Source organism: Pseudophryne corroboree, chromosome 3 (assembly GCF_028390025.1).
Source record: "Pseudophryne corroboree isolate aPseCor3 chromosome 3, aPseCor3.hap2, whole genome shotgun sequence".
NCBI lineage: Eukaryota > Metazoa > Chordata > Amphibia > Anura > Myobatrachidae > Pseudophryne > Pseudophryne corroboree.
This window is the reverse complement of record NC_086446.1, coordinates 457,585,385-457,598,745: the sequence shown is the minus strand read 5'-3', so window position 1 is coordinate 457,598,745 and position 13,361 is coordinate 457,585,385. Positions and strand designations below refer to the sequence as shown.

Here is a 13,361-nt window from a genome sequence, read left to right as displayed (position 1 = left end):
GGCAAAAAAAATTTTTAATAGTAGTTTACGTCCAAAAAGCCTTAAATCCTTCTCCCACGAAAACCTGTTGAAGGGTGATGTCGGTGAAAATGATAATCCCTTACTCAGGACCTCCAATTGATCTTCCGTAAGGGGTTTGGTGCTTAGGTTGATGACTTGTAATTTGTTGATAGTGGTTATCACTTCCTTGTCGTTCGTACTGGATACTGCGAAGTCCTGGGAGTGGTCCACTCCCGCTTGTTTCTGTCTGTGTTTCTTCCCCCCCCTTCTTGTCGGCCTTGATACTTGTTTCTGCCTCTTGTACGTTGGCCCCTCCCTAAAAAAAGGTCGTCACTTTTGTTATGTTTATAGGTATGGGTACTCCCTATCACTGACCTGGTTTGGGAGTGTTGTGGACTCGGGGCTTCTTCCGATGACCGGGAAGAGGAACCGCCACTGGGTCGTAGTAGAGATGGCCGGATGTAGGTCTTCCTCATGCAGAACTAAGACGGCAGGCGGGAGGCCCAGAGGAATTCTTGTAGGTCTCCTGTAAGACAAGACTTGTAGAAATAATGAAGGCTGGGGTACTGAGATATTGGAGACACTGTGGTATTGGAGGCACTGAGGTACTGGGAGTACAGGGAGTGCTGGGAGACCCTTGGAGGCACGGAGGTGTTTGGAGGCACGGAGGTGCTTGGAGGCACGGAGGTGTTTGGAGACACCGAGGTGTTTGGAGGGACGAGGTGCTTGGAGGCACGAGGTGCTTGGAGACACGGAGGTGCTTGGAGGCACGGAGGTGCTTGGAGGCACGAGGTGCTTGGAGACACGGAGGTAACTGGAGGCACGGAGGTGCTTTGAGGTGCTTGGAGGTGCTTGGAGGCACGAGGTGCTTGGAGGCACGGAGGTGCTTGGAGGCACGGAGGTGCTTGGAGGCACGGAGGTGCTTGGAGGCACGAGGTGCTTGGAGACACGGAGGTGTTTGGAGACACCGAGGTGTTTGGAGGGACGAGGTGCTTGGAGGCACGAGGTGCTTGGAGACACGGAGGTGCTTGGAGGCACGGAGGTGCTTGGAGGCACGAGGTGCTTGGAGACACGGAGGTAACTGGAGGCACGGAGGTGCTTTGAGGCGCGGAGGTGCTTGGAGGCACGAGGTGCTTGGAGGCACGAGGTGCTTGGAGGCACGGAGGTGCTTGGAGGCACGGAGGCTTGCAGGGGCAGGATGCTTGGAAGCACAGGATGCTTGCAGGGACAGGATGCTTGGAAGCACAGGATGCTTGCAGGGGCAGGATGCTTGGAAGCACAGGATGCTTGCAGGGACGAGGGAGCTCTGGATCATAGCTTCCACAGGAGAAACGAAGATACTCAGGCATCGGATCTCTGCCTGGTATCTGATTTTAAATTCCCCGCCCTAGCCTGATTGGCGGAGCAGGCAGGTGACGTCAGACCTGCTCCGCCTCCTTGCCCTCGCTTGTGATGGCGGCGCCCTTGCTTCCGGGAAGCCGCCGGAGAGCAGCGCCGACCCGCCGCTGAAGCCGGAGACTGACAGGGGAAGAGAGGCGCCGGGCAGACCAGGCCACCCGCAGGGACAAGCGCGGTCGCCGCTGCCCGAGGTTCGTGACAGTCCCTTCTGGCTGTTCTGTGGAGGAGTCTTCACTATAGGATGACTCCAATTCCGAAGAGCTGGGGTCTTCTCTCATTAATCCTCCTCTGAGTCGTGGTGTTGGGGAATTCCAACGAAATATCTTGCCTTGGGAAAAGTCGTTTTTATCTCGAAAATTTTTTATTTCGTTTCCTTTCTATGATGTTAGTTTCATAAGTGTCCAGTTCCTTCTTGTATTTGTCGAAGGTATTTTGGAAGGTCAGATCTTTTTCCCAAGTTTCTAGTTTGTGACCTAGTTCTTCAATACTCTTTTCTACTTGATCTAATATGAGATTATCGTGTTTGATCAGGATCAAAATCAATTCATTGGAGCATTTTAATAATGTGGTTTCCCATTCCGCCTTAAGATTCTCCGTGGCTAGAGGGAAGGAGGGAAAGATCCGAGGTCGTAAGCCTCTGGGTGACAATTTGTTTTTATTGTAATTTTCTAATGTAGTAATGTCCCAAGTAAGCCTGATACTTTTTTGTAAGTTCTTTTGTAATTTGGAGAGATCAGATTTCCAATCTTTGGGAGTGCTGGGGTTATGAAAAGTATCTGAAAATATATCTCCAAATTCTTCTAAGTTTCTACGTTTGGAGGTTAGTTCGGTTTTTAACGAAAATGCTGTCATTGCCTTAATTAAAATTGGGAGAAAAGAAAAGAAAGGAAAGACAGAAAGAAGTATAACAAAGTCCTACTGATATATAGGAGGAAAGAGATCCTAATTAGCAAACAGGATGTATATAACCGTGCAAGGTATAGAAAGCTGAGATAAAACTCAGTGTTTTAAATACATTCATGTATTGGGGTTATACCGCACTGGAGAGTAATAAGTGTATATAGTATAGATAGTATCTTAACCAAGATGTAATAAATGAAAAAAGAAAACCAATGTTTTCTAATAATCTTAAGATTGGTGGTGCACCCTGAGTCAGCAACAAAGCATACCACAAATAAGGAGAGAAAGGAAGACTCTTTTGTGGGCGCACTCTTTTGTATGTATATATAGCCGTCTCAAAGAAACGAGAAAGTTTAAAAGATATAGTTTTTATTTGTAACAACAATAAAATAGTAGTAGGGTACTTTGTCAATCGAAAGAAAGAAAAAATGGGGGGAAGGGTAGGGGAACATAGAACAGATGTTAGCAGTAAAAATACTGAATGATGGTTCTAGGCTGCCTGGGTTTAGAAATGCCGATTATTATCAAATATAGGCTTGAGAATGCTATATATTCAAATATAAGCCTGAGAAGCACGCTATATGTCCTACATCGGTATGCATGTCAATTGCTGCCTAGTTGAGGTAGATAATGTATCTCTTGTGAGAGAGACTTAAGAAAGGAATAGATGACAATAAAGAAGGCTGAATGAGCAAGATGAATCTGCTGTCAGTGTTAGACGCTGAGCATATCCGTCCAAATGCTTCTACTGAACTGAGTATTCCTCAAGAGTCACCCACTTGAGTACTATCCCAGCCCAACACTGCTTAGCTTCCAAGATCGGAAGGATTCGGGCGTTGCCAGTGTGGTATGAACGTAGAAGGAATATTCAATATCTAATGCTCTGGAATCACTGATGAGAGTTCACGAATGGGGAAGGGAAAGGTAGATGTAGATTGAAGAGGAAAAATAGGGGATCTGCTGCCAATGTTAGACAGGGATAAATACCCCTGAATCAGTGGTGAGAGTCCTGAAAAATAGGGAAAGTCAGGGAAAATAGAAAAGTAGGGCACGGTACAATGAAATATTCCAAAACAGTGACTGTAATTGGATATACCTTTAAATTATGGATGCATAAGGTATTTATAATGGTAATAATCCTAGATGTCAAAGGAGGCTAATTGTACATGAAACAAAGATGTAATTTTAGATCATTAGACACATCCTGGTAAATTGATATCGTGTGTCTCCCAATAGGATATCCTATATCGAGAGATGTAACAAGGTAGCTGATTAATGGCAACAAAATAAAGTGGGTTGCTGTTCTTGTTACAATAATGTCAAAACAGAGAACATGATTAAAATATCTGGAACAGACAATGCTACTATAATCAGTCTCTCCTAATGGATATTGGGAAACAGGGAGAGGGGGAAGAGAAGAAAAGAAAAGAGATTCAGCGATATAAGAATGAATATGTCAGATTTTATAACTGACCAGGGCTCTGATACTCTGTTCGCTACACAATGTTATATATCATAAAATAATCAACCGTTTATATATCAAAAGCCTAAAATTAACAAGTCTATTTTAGAATCAAAAAGGACTGTTATGATAAACTTAATGTAAATCAATATTATGAGGCAATATATATAATGGACATAGAAGTTAATGCCAGTGAGAAATATAATATAATTGCACGGATATTACCCGGGATGAAGAAAATATTCAATCACTGGTAGCAGGCAGAGTAAAGTGTAAACTGTGGAGTCCAGCGCGTGCTGAAATTGTGCACCACGATGTGTCCACAGGGCCGGGCAGTCTCCCGTGATGTGTCCACGGAGTAACGCAGTCTATCGGATACGTGTAGGAGATAAAGTCTCTATTTGGGATGGAGCGCTAGGTAGCAGGTATCACGTCTCGGCGGTGTGCGGCGGTCCGTGGATCTGGCGGCTGGATGAACGGAGCTGTGCAGAATTCAGGCAATCGGGAATCGGCTATACCCCAGGCAGTGGAGTACGGAAGACGCGTTTCGCCCGTTCTCCGGGCTTGGTCACTTCCTGTTCGTGGAATGGCATCATGCGGGCTTTATCTTGCTGGAGGATCGTAGATAACCAATCAGAATGGGGGGGTGTCGTGCATGTTCAGGTTATTGCGCAGGTGTGACTGGTTTTCTAAATGCAATATGTTCAGTCCTGATTTCACTTGCAATCCACGGTCCATTGCACGAAAGCGAGTATGGAAAAAAAAGGCAATTGTGGGGAAAATAATTTTTTATTAGTAGATGGCAATAAAACGTAAAAATGGGAAATATCAAACAATGATAAATGTTGACTGATAAAAAGGAGAGAATAAAAAGGAGAGAATAAAAAACCGGATAATTGCATATAATATGCAATTATCCGGTTTTTTATTCTCTCCTTTTTATTCTCTCCTTTTTATCAGTCAACATTTATCATTGTTTGATATTTCCCATTTTTACGTTTTATTGCCATCTACTAATAAAAAATTATTTTCCCCACAATTGCCTTTTTTTTCCATACTCGCTTTCGTGCAATGGACCGTGGATTGCAAGTGAAATCAGGACTGAACATATTGCATTTAGAAAACCAGTCACACCTGCGCAATAACCTGAACATGCACGACACCCCCCCATTCTGATTGGTTATCTACGATCCTCCAGGAAGATAAAGCCCGCATGATGCCATTCCACGAACAGGAAGTGACCAAGCCCGGAGAACGGGCGAAACGCGTCTTCCGTACTCCACTGCCTGGGGTATAGCCGATTCCCGATTGCCTGAATTCTGCACAGCTCCGTTCATCCAGCCGCCAGATCCACGGACCGCCGCACACCGCCGAGACGTGATACCTGCTACCTAGCGCTCCATCCCAAATACAGAGACTTTATCTCCTACACGTATCCGATAGACTGCGTTACTCCGTGGACACATCACGGGAGACTGCCCGGCCCTGTGGACACATCGTGGTGCACAATTTCAGCACGCGCTGGACTCCACAGTTTACACTTTACTCTGCCTGCTACCAGTGATTGAATATTTTCTTCATCCCGGGTAATATCCGTGCAATTATATTATATTTCTCACTGGCATTAACTTCTATGTCCATTATATATATTGCCTCATAATATTGATTTACATTAAGTTTATCATAACAGTCCTTTTTGATTCTAAAATAGACTTGTTAATTTTAGGCTTTTGATATATAAACGGTTGATTATTTTATGATATATAACATTGTGTAGCGAACAGAGTATCAGAGCCCTGGTCAGTTATAAAATCTGACATATTCATTCTTATATCGCTGAATCTCTTTTCTTTTCTTCTCTTCCCCCCTCTCCCTGTTTCCCAATATCCATTAGGAGAGACTGATTATAGTAGCATTGTCTGTTCCAGATATTTTAATCATGTTCTCTGTTTTGACATTATTGTAACAAGAACAGCAACCCACTTTATTTTGTTGCCATTAATCAGCTACCTTGTTACATCTCTCGATATAGGATATCCTATTGGGAGACACACGATATCAATTTACCAGGATGTGTCTAATGATCTAAAATTACATCTTTGTTTCATGTACAATTAGCCTCCTTTGACATCTAGGATTATTACCATTATAAATACCTTATGCATCCATAATTTAAAGGTATATCCAATTACAGTCACTGTTTTGGAATATTTCATTGTACCGTGCCCTACTTTTCTATTTTCCCTGACTTTCCCTATTTTTCAGGACTCTCACCACTGATTCAGGGGTATTTATCCCTGTCTAACATTGGCAGCAGATCCCCTATTTTTCCTCTTCAATCTACATCTACCTTTCCCTTCCCCATTCGTGAACTCTCATCAGTGATTCCAGAGCATTAGATATTGAATATTCCTTCTACGTTCATACCACACTGGCAACGCCCGAATCCTTCCGATCTTGGAAGCTAAGCAGTGTTGGGCTGGGATAGTACTCAAGTGGGTGACTCTTGAGGAATACTCAGTTCAGTAGAAGCATTTGGACGGATATGCTCAGCGTCTAACACTGACAGCAGATTCATCTTGCTCATTCAGCCTTCTTTATTGTCATCTATTCCTTTCTTAAGTCTCTCTCACAAGAGATACATTATCTACCTCAACTAGGCAGCAATTGACATGCATACCGATGTAGGACATATAGCGTGCTTCTCAGGCTTATATTTGAATATATAGCATTCTCAAGCCTATATTTGATAATAATCGGCATTTCTAAACCCAGGCAGCCTAGAACCATCATTCAGTATTTTTACTGCTAACATCTGTTCTATGTTCCCCTACCCTTCCCCCCATTTTTTCTTTCTTTCGATTGACAAAGTACCCTACTACTATTTTATTGTTGTTACAAATAAAAACTATATCTTTTAAACTTTCTCGTTTCTTTGAGACGGCTATATATACATACAAAAGAGTGCGCCCACAAAAGAGTCTTCCTTTCTCTCCTTATTTGTGGTATGCTTTGTTGCTGACTCAGGGTGCACCACCAATCTTAAGATTATTAGAAAACATTGGTTTTCTTTTTTCATTTATTACATCTTGGTTAAGATACTATCTATACTATATACACTTATTACTCTCCAGTGCGGTATAACCCCAATACATGAATGTATTTAAAACACTGAGTTTTATCTCAGCTTTCTATACCTTGCACGGTTATATACATCCTGTTTGCTAATTAGGATCTCTTTCCTCCTATATATCAGTAGGACTTTGTTATACTTCTTTCTGTCTTTCCTTTCTTTTCTTTTCTCCCAATTTTAATTAAGGCAATGACAGCATTTTCGTTAAAAACCGAACTAACCTCCAAACGTAGAAACTTAGAAGAATTTGGAGATATATTTTCAGATACTTTTCATAACCCCAGCACTCCCAAAGATTGGAAATCTGATCTCTCCAAATTACAAAAGAACTTACAAAAAAGTATCAGGCTTACTTGGGACATTACTACATTAGAAAATTACAATAAAAACAAATTGTCACCCAGAGGCTTACGACCTCGGATCTTTCCCTCCTTCCCTCTAGCCACGGAGAATCTTAAGGCGGAATGGGAAACCACATTATTAAAATGCTCCAATGAATTGATTTTGATCCTGATCAAACACGATAATCTCATATTAGATCAAGTAGAAAAGAGTATTGAAGAACTAGGTCACAAACTAGAAACTTGGGAAAAAGATCTGACCTTCCAAAATACCTTCGACAAATACAAGAAGGAACTGGACACTTATGAAACTAACATCATAGAAAGGAAACGAAATAAAAAATTTTCGCGATAAAAACGACTTTTCCCAAGGCAAGATATTTCGTTGGAATTCCCCAACACCACGACTCAGAGGAGGATTAATGAGAGAAGACCCCAGCTCTTCGGAATTGGAGTCATCCTATAGTGAAGACTCCTCCACAGAACAGCCAGAAGGGAGTACCCATACCTATAAACATAACAAAAGTGACGACCTTTTTTTAGGGAGGGGCCAACGTACAAGAGGCAGAAACAAGTATCAAGGCCGACAAGAAGGGGGGGGAAGAAACACAGACAGAAACAAGCGGGAGTGGACCACTCCCAGGACTTCGCAGTATCCAGTACGAACGACAAGGAAGTGATAACCACTATCAACAAATTACAAGTCATCAACCTAAGCACCAAACCCCTTACGGAAGATCAATTGGAGGTCCTGAGTAAGGGATTATCATTTTCACCGACATCACCCTTCAACAGGTTTTCGTGGGAGAAGGATTTAAGGCTTTTTGGACGTAAACTACTATTAAAAATTTTTTTTGCCAAAACCCCTCCTGGTGCTAGCAATATAACATCAGCATCTAGCCATCAGGGACTCATGGAGGATCCCAATGCATCACTTCCACCACTGACGGAAGAAGATCTATTAGCTATCCAGACACTGGAGGAATTACATATGGAATCATCATCCAACACTCCAGTACTGCGTAAAACCAGACCCACTTGCAAATTGAAGTCTACTTTTTTCCCCCCAGACACCAACAGCCCAGAAATTAAGGTCTTTATGGATCTGGTTTCCAGGGAATTTGACGAGATCCAAATCAACTCCCGAAAAAAATGTCTCACTAAGAACCTCAAATACAGAGAGAGACAAGCCCTAAAACAGATAAAATCTTGGACAGACATAGTTATCAAACTCTCGGATAAGGGGGGCAATATCGTCATATGGCCCATCACAATGTATGAGGAGGAAGCACATAGGCAACTTTTGGATACATCTTGCTATTTAAAACTACCGCTTAATCCAACAACAAAGTTTCACAAACAGTACATGCATATGATTAAAGAAGCATCAGCCACTGGAGCAATTACACCACAGGAGGCTAAGTATCTAGAAGTTTCAAATCCCAAGGTACCCACCTTTTATCTACTACCCAAGATACACAAGAATATCAAGAAACCACCAGGAAGACCTATTGTGTCGGGTAACGGTGGACTCCTAGAAACTCCCAGCAAATTCCTGGATTTACATCTCAGAGATCATGTCATGACACTACCCTCCTATCTCAAAGACACCTCGGATTTCCTAAGAAAAACACACGACATATGTCTGGATGAGAACTGTATCCTGGTCACTCTTGATGTAGAAGCCCTGTATAGTAGCATCTCACACCAACAAGGGGTACAAGCTACCAAATTCTTTCTAGACATGGAAGAAAAGAACATATTCAACGACTTCCTTTGTGAAATGTTGAGTTTTGTTCTCAACAAAAATTATTTCACCTTTGGTGACCAGTTCTTCCAACAAATCCGAGGAACAGCGATGGGAGCAGCTTGTGCTCCCACATATGCCAACCTGTTCCTCGGCTGGTGGGAGCAAACTATTGTCTTCAATGATATCAATCAGCCTTACACGCAACACATCGTTAATTGGCTGAGATACATTGACGATATTTTTGTGATTTGGGACGGGGATGAGAAACTTCTATTGGATTTCATAAACATTCTCAATGTTAATGATCTCAACATTTTTCTCACCCATTCAATCAGTAAAGACAAGATATCCTTTTTGGATTTGTACATCTACAAAACAATCAGTGGAAACCTGGCTACAGAGCTCTTTCGCAAGGACACGGCTACCAATAGTATCCTGTACCAGACTAGCTCCCATTTCCCGCCGACGATTGAAAATATCCCCAAAGGAGAATTTCTTCGTCTCAGACGGAACTGCACAGAGGAGAATGTGTACAAACAAAAGAGCAGGGAACTCGTGACCAGATTACAGGCACGTGGATACAGCAAACGTTCCCTAAAAAAAGCCCAACACTCAATTCAGAAAATCAACAGAGAATCTCTAATTTTCCAAGAAAAACCTCAAGAACCCAAAGATGATGTCAATATCCGTTTTGTAGGGACCTTCTGCCCAGAATGGCGTTCACTAAAAAATGCCATTCAAAAACATTAACCTGTCTTGCATTTAGATCCGGATTTATCCCCCTTATTAGACCCCACCTTGCAAATCAGTTGGAGGAGATCTAATAATATCAAAGACACGCTCGTTCAGAGCCATTTCTTACGCCAACCCACCAAATCAAAACTCCCTAAGGGATCTTTTCCCTGTGGACAATGTAAAGCCTGCCCACAGATACTATTAACTGACCAAGTCAAGGACAGACTTGGCAAGGATATCTCTATACAACATTACTTCAACTGCGATACACAAGGAATAATTTACTGTCTAATTTGTGATTGCAATCAACGATACGTGGGCATGACGACTAGAAAGTTCAAAACCAGAATTTTGGAACACATGGGCTCCATTAGAAATGCAGCATCGGATTTGTCGAAGGGCAAAAAATTAACATCAGTAGCCAGACACTACCATGCATTACATCAAGGTTCACCCTGTGAAATGCGTGCCTTTGGTCTTGATAGAGTCCATTTAGGCATACGCGGGGGTGACCTCAGCAAAGAACTCATTAGGAAAGAGAAAGTGAGTGGACCTTCAGGTTAGGATGCCTCAAACCATCTGGTCTGAACGAATACATAAACTATAGTGTGTTCCTTTGAATCATTAGCTAACCCAGCAAAGTGTCCTTTACACTCCCCTCACTCATATAATGTGTTCCTATAAATCTCCCTCTATTTACCCCCTCCCACAAAGCGCTCTTTTTATTTTATTTTTTCTTCCAATAATTTCAGATACAGTCCCTTTTATCCAGGTCACACCTATCTTCACTCCAGTTGTTATCCACACAAACAGTGTGAAATTCCATCTCCCTGTCATCACCTTACCTACATTTTCAATTCCACTCTTAAACGCTAATAACAACAATTGTTTCACAAATTCACCTGTTATGGTTCTCACCCAATTTTCACTCTTTTGTTTTCACCTTTTGATTTCATGTTCACCAATTCCACCGGTAGCGCCGTAACTCCTGGTATCCACATCCCCACTAGGCTGCACCACTTATCATGCATTCCTTCTTAAATTTATAATTCTAACCAACTCACACATCCTCACCACATAGGTACCCCACACCAACATTACAATCAATTCCCCTTATGGGATACTCCAATCACATCCTTCCATCACCCCAGTCCCACTATCGCACACACTAGTCCTGTTTTCCTTTTTCCTCAACAGACACAACATCCAATTAGAATCCCCCCCATTCTCTTTTTCAATTTTATTTTTAATTTTAACCTTTTCCAATTTTAATCACCTATCCCTTCAAGGGATACTTCAATAATTCTGCTTAACATTTCAGGATTATTCTTTCAACATCTCGCAATTTTCTCAACGCCTCACATTCATCACTACACACATAATCTACAATTGACACGTATCATTTATCCGCACCTCAGCAGCATCACTTTTAACTAACTATTACCTCACCATCCCCAGTGTGATACTCAATATAAATCTAACCCATTGGTAATCATGTTAATTTAGGCAGGAACAACATCTTTTATTATTCTAGTTTCATCATTACACACATATAGTCCAGCCCCTTTTCTTAATTGACACATGATTTCGTAACTCAAATTTCCTTTGTGATATTTAAACTTCCCCTACATGATCTAACATAATTAAACCAAAATGTTTAACCATTTTTTTCCCCCCCTGCACATCATTATGCAACGTTGTCTTCAGCTTTTGATCTTACATGCAGTGGCAGACAATATATGATTAAGTTTTTTGAATTCTGCACAGCTCCGTTCATCCAGCCGCCAGATCCACGGACCGCCGCACACCGCCGAGACGTGATACCTGCTACCTAGCGCTCCATCCCAAATACAGAGACTTTATCTCCTACACGTATCCGATAGACTGCGTTACTCCGTGGACACATCACGGGAGACTGCCCGGCCCTGTGGACACATCGTGGTGCACAATTTCAGCACGCGCTGGACTCCACAGTTTACACTTTACTCTGCCTGCTACCAGTGATTGAATATTTTCTTCATCCCGGGTAATATCCGTGCAATTATATTATATTTCTCACTGGCATTAACTTCTATGTCCATTATATATATTGCCTCATAATATTGATTTACATTAAGTTTATCATAACAGTCCTTTTTGATTCTAAAATAGACTTGTTAATTTTAGGCTTTTGATATATAAACGGTTGATTATTTTATGATATATAACATTGTGTAGCGAACAGAGTATCAGAGCCCTGGTCAGTTATAAAATCTGACATATTCATTCTTATATCGCTGAATCTCTTTTCTTTTCTTCTCTTCCCCCCTCTCCCTGTTTCCCAATATCCATTAGGAGAGACTGATTATAGTAGCATTGTCTGTTCCAGATATTTTAATCATGTTCTCTGTTTTGACATTATTGTAACAAGAACAGCAACCCACTTTATTTTGTTGCCATTAATCAGCTACCTTGTTACATCTCTCGATATAGGATATCCTATTGGGAGACACACGATATCAATTTACCAGGATGTGTCTAATGATCTAAAATTACATCTTTGTTTCATGTACAATTAGCCTCCTTTGACATCTAGGATTATTACCATTATAAATACCTTATGCATCCATAATTTAAAGGTATATCCAATTACAGTCACTGTTTTGGAATATTTCATTGTACCGTGCCCTACTTTTCTATTTTCCCTGACTTTCCCTATTTTTCAGGACTCTCACCACTGATTCAGGGGTATTTATCCCTGTCTAACATTGGCAGCAGATCCCCTATTTTTCCTCTTCAATCTACATCTACCTTTCCCTTCCCCATTCGTGAACTCTCATCAGTGATTCCAGAGCATTAGATATTGAATATTCCTTCTACGTTCATACCACACTGGCAACGCCCGAATCCTTCCGATCTTGGAAGCTAAGCAGTGTTGGGCTGGGATAGTACTCAAGTGGGTGACTCTTGAGGAATACTCAGTTCAGTAGAAGCATTTGGACGGATATGCTCAGCGTCTAACACTGACAGCAGATTCATCTTGCTCATTCAGCCTTCTTTATTGTCATCTATTCCTTTCTTAAGTCTCTCTCACAAGAGATACATTATCTACCTCAACTAGGCAGCAATTGACATGCATACCGATGTAGGACATATAGCATGCTTCTCAGGCTTATATTTGAATATATAGCATTCTCAAGCCTATATTTGATAATAATCGGCATTTCTAAACCCAGGCAGCCTAGAACCATCATTCAGTATTTTTACTGCTAACATCTGTTCTATGTTCCCCTACCCTTCCCCCCATTTTTTCTTTCTTTCGATTGACAAAGTACCCTACTACTATTTTATTGTTGTTACAAATAAAAACTATATCTTTTAAACTTTCTCGTTTCTTTGAGACGGCTATATATACATACAAAAGAGTGCGCCCACAAAAGAGTCTTCCTTTCTCTCCTTATTTGTGGTAAGCATGTGGTGATGCAGGGAGCGCTCGGCCGCGTGCCGCGGCTTCCGGGTTGGTCGGAGCTTCCGGTGCGTTCCACCTGACGTCTTTTGATCATCTGACGCGTTTCTCCACCCGTTAGGGGTGGCAGTTTCCTCAGAGGTAACCGCCACCCCTAACGGGCGGAGAAACGTGTCAGGTGATCCCTGCATCACCAC

General features: G+C 41.8%; 1 protein-coding gene, 1 long non-coding RNA gene and 3 pseudogenes across 2 annotated transcripts in view; 3 read left to right on the top strand and 2 right to left on the bottom strand.

The window, feature by feature from the left end:
* The window catches only part of ARMC7 (armadillo repeat containing 7), a 73,791-nt gene that overhangs the window by 49,333 nt on the left and 11,097 nt on the right, over positions 1-13,361 (top strand). The window lies entirely within an intron of this gene.
* LOC135055983 (uncharacterized) overlaps positions 1-13,361 on the bottom strand; it is a 184,231-nt gene that overhangs the window by 164,165 nt on the left and 6,705 nt on the right. The window lies entirely within an intron of this gene.
* Positions 3,041-3,159, bottom strand: LOC134898501 (5S ribosomal RNA; annotated as a pseudogene).
* Positions 6,174-6,292, top strand: LOC134898500 (5S ribosomal RNA; annotated as a pseudogene).
* On the top strand, positions 12,573-12,691 carry LOC134898499 (5S ribosomal RNA; annotated as a pseudogene).